We start from the raw sequence: 4,183 nt of genomic DNA, 5'->3' as shown, positions 1-4,183 counted from the left end.
CCACACAAAATTGGTCAGAATGAGGTAGACAAGAGAAAACTATATTTAAAAAAGGCAATACACTAAAATACAAAAAAATGTATAATGTAGAGTATGTGCATAATATGAACCTTTCACTGTAGTGTTTTTTTATAGAAATGTATGTAAATAGTAAATAGTATGAGTACAGTGAAAAACAGTGCAGTTTTTTATTTTTCATCTAGGATGGTGTTGTAGAGTCTGACAGCACTGGGATTACTCAGGTAAAAGTACTCAGTTACTCTGTCTGCATCTTGTCAGTGGATCGTCCTGACATCATGTTAGTGGAGGCGTAACAGGTAAGGGACAGATCCTCTTTTTCTCCCTGTGCCCGGTAGGCGGCGCCATCGGGCCAGGCAATCCTTTCCCCGATGAAAACCGCTACGTCACACACACGCACACACACACACGCACACACACACACTAGCTGTAAAGATGGCATGGTATCGCGAGAGCGCCGTGCCACTGGATGGCGCTGCTGGTGGTGGTGGTGGTGGGGGCTGGATGATGCGCCCACGGCTCCTCGCCCTCCCTCTCTCTCGCTCCCTCCCTCCCTCCCTCTCTCGCTCTCTCTCGGTTAAACCGCACGGAGGGACACGCGATCGGACGGAGACTGGCGGCGACAGCACCCGGGGTGAGTTACAAAATCCCCCAAAACCTGCACAGCACGCAAACGCATCATGGGATAGAAGGGGAGCATGGGTGAGGTAAGGGGGAGGGACGGTGCGTGTGTGTGTGTGAGAGAGAGGGGGGACGCGTGTGTGGTTTAGGGAGTGGGTGTGAGGGGCTACAGAGTCAACGTGTCGGCCAGATGTGATCCCAGCCCCCTCACCCCTCCAGATGTGCGACAGTCTCTGAGGATGTCATCATCATCATCATCATCATCCTCATCATCATCATCACCTCCATCATGACTCTCATCAGCACCACTCTCCAGCGTGCCGCTCTGTTGCTCTGTATCATGTCCACGTTATCGGTGGTTCCCCCTCCAGGCACCCCCCCCCCCTCAAGTTCGACCCGGTCGCCTCACACATTATTGTGTGTGTGGGGGGGGGGGTCTCGGATTTCCTCGCATGTCACAAGTGTTATTATCACCCACGCGGTCCCGTCCCGTCCCATCCCACCCATGCGAGCATCCATCCCCTGTACGTATAGCTGTGCCGTGCGTGTGGCTCCGGTCCTCTCCTATACGCGTGCGTGTTCCGGACTCTCTCCGGCTCCGTGTGGACTTGTTGATGGATGACACGCAGGCACCGCAGCCTCTTCTCGCCACGGCGGATCCACGCCGGTGCTGTCATCGCTCCCCGGGGGGGGCCGACATTGATTTAACGTTGCGGTTTCAATCCGCGTGATTGATCACTCCGGGCCCCAGACGCCCCCCCCACCCCCCACCCCACCCATGGACAGTATGGCGGGGCTCGTGGTCCTCTGCTGCGCGCACACGTACTTACAACTACGTACTTGCAATACTTGTGAAAACACACGCAGTTGTGTTTGGCTACTTGTGAGGACATTGCATTGACTTACTGTAACTCCTTAAGTCTCAAGTTAACCTTATTAAACTTAGCCTGGGTTTACCGTAAGACCAAGGCTTAACCCTATGATAAAGGATTAATCTTTATTATAGGGTTAAATGTCCTATGTCAGCATATACAAATCAAACACACACACACACATACACACACACTGGAACACACAAAGATTTGTATATAGAAAGTTTGTTCTGCTATCTATATTTGCACTGATCCCTTCATCCCCATGAGGTCTACTGGTACTGACAAGGTTTAGTGTTTATGCTGAGAAAAAGGTCCTTAAGAGGTAAAAAAAAAAAAAAGTACAAACACACACGCACCCTCCCAGCTGAGTTGAAATGTTGCAATGACTTTTAAGTTGCACTTATCATCATTTGCAGTTTTTTGGGGATGAAATACAGTTGTTAAGGGTGTATGCACAATGTGTGTGTTAATCGGCCATCTGCACAGTACCGTCTCATCTTGTTTTATCTTTAAAAAACACCAGGTCAAAGCTAATTTCAGCCCTTTAGTTAACATTACATGTCCTTGTATGCACAGCTGTGTCCACATATTTACGAGCCGTCACTGTAGCCTCCTCTAACATTCTCGTCCCATGCCGTGTAACCTTTCAGTCTGTAGGAAGAGCGGGATTTTCCTGGAAGCTATAAACTCTCATTACCTTTATCTACAAAATAGCTCATTCTCAGCCTCGGTCCACGGTGCCAAAAGAGAAAAGCCTGGCTTCCCTCGTCCCTCTCCGGATGACCCTCCTCAGGGGGGTTTCCACCGGCGTTATCTAAGTGATCAAACCAATCAGGATGCCTTATGTGATGTTGTGCGTCGCTCTGGTGAACGGGCGAAGAGACACGTGACATAAACGTCATTTGACCCTGGGTCTTGAATATATTTCCTTTTTCTTATCTGTTCTCGGACTGTTTTTTGTATTTAACATCTTTCATAAGCTGCTTTCAGACATGCACTGAACTATGCATATTCTCCTGAAATTATCCGGAGGGGCTTTAATATGAGAACGCAAATGTCCGAGTCAGTCTCCTGGGACATTCTCTTGAACTTCTTCATGTCAGAATCGTACATTCTCTTGCTGCGTTTTTCATATGTAAAAGGTAAACCCCGAATAATATCCTAAACCAATTATCAGGACATTTCTCAAAGTTCATGTCTGAAAACTGTTATAGTCTTTCAATATGATTAATGGAAACAGCACCAACATAATCCACACACACAACCACCATCATCCTCTACGTGTTACCAAGTGCTGCTGGATTCTCAAGGTCTCCTTGACTTTTCGCGCTTATTTGCAGACAAACAGCCATGTGTTGAAACAATTGAGAGCATATGTAATTCCCTTAAATTCACCCCAATTTAATTGGTTTAAATCCTCAGAGTATTTATTTCTCATGTGTGACTGAGCCCAGCTTGTGTCTCAGCTTCCCAGGGGCTTCGTCCATCGCTGGCATTTCCGTTAAAGTGTCCTTGATGTGGCTGGGTCCACATGTGTGGGATTATGTGAGGGTTGAGGTATAAGGAAGAGCAGATTAAGTCATCCCCGAGGATGAAGAGGGAGGAGAGGAAAAGAAAGGCACGCTCACACTGTATGTCTCCTTTGACCTTTATCATCCGCTGGAGTCTCTCTTTTTCTATCTTTGACGTGTGGCTGGTTATTCAACCTAATGTCCCACTTATTTCTCCCCTCCTTCTTCTTCCCCATTCCCTTGTTCTCCTCTCATCCTGTTCCTCTCCTTGCACCTCCTTGTTGTCTTTCCTTTCTTTTCTTTTCTCCTCTCCTCCCCTCCTCCTAACCTAAACTTTAAAAACCTCACATTATTCCCACCATGCATTGTAAATAAGGATGGTTATATAATAGCCTAAATATTAAGCAAATATTCAACCCTCTCTATATGTTCTACTAATAGGATTGTGCACGTGTGCCACAGTGATAATGGGTTGCATCTAGGTTATAGTGTGCACGTGTGTTTGTGTCTCGGTCTGCGTGCATGTGACTATGTGTGAGTTCTCATACGTATACATGAATGTTACAGAGTCTGAGCCGGGAAATGACCTTGACTCTTGCAAAAAATAAAAAAGGCCCGGTCTCGGTAATATGCTCACACATGCAGCTGCACGTGGGTCTACTGTATGTTCATAAAGTTCACACTCACAGTAGACACACTCACAGTAGACACACTCACAGTAGACACACTCTCACACACACACACACACACACACACACAAACACACACACACACACACACATACATATATAATATAAAACTTCCCAGAGATTGAGGGGGTAACGTGATGCACAGAGGGAAGGATGAACTCTGGGCTCTCCCCATTGTCAACTAGGGCTATTTGAAGTTACACATAACCCAGTTACAGGAAAGCCACTGCGTGTGTGTGTGTTTGTGTTCATGTTATGAGCACATGCATGTGAAGAATCAGGGATGACCGGGGGGGAAAAGTGGAGAGAGTGAATGAGAATTGAAGGTGGAGGTCATTGGACCCCTGATAGTGAGAGACAGGGAGCAAAAGAGTAGTGAATGGGATGGAGAGAGGAGGACAGGGGTTGTGAGAGTAAAGACCAAGACCCCTTTCCTTTAAAGTGATATATAAACACCCTTCTAGTCTTT

Source organism: Limanda limanda, chromosome 21, assembly GCF_963576545.1.
Source record: "Limanda limanda chromosome 21, fLimLim1.1, whole genome shotgun sequence".
Lineage (NCBI taxonomy): Eukaryota > Metazoa > Chordata > Actinopteri > Pleuronectiformes > Pleuronectidae > Limanda > Limanda limanda.
This window is presented reverse-complemented; position numbering follows the sequence as displayed.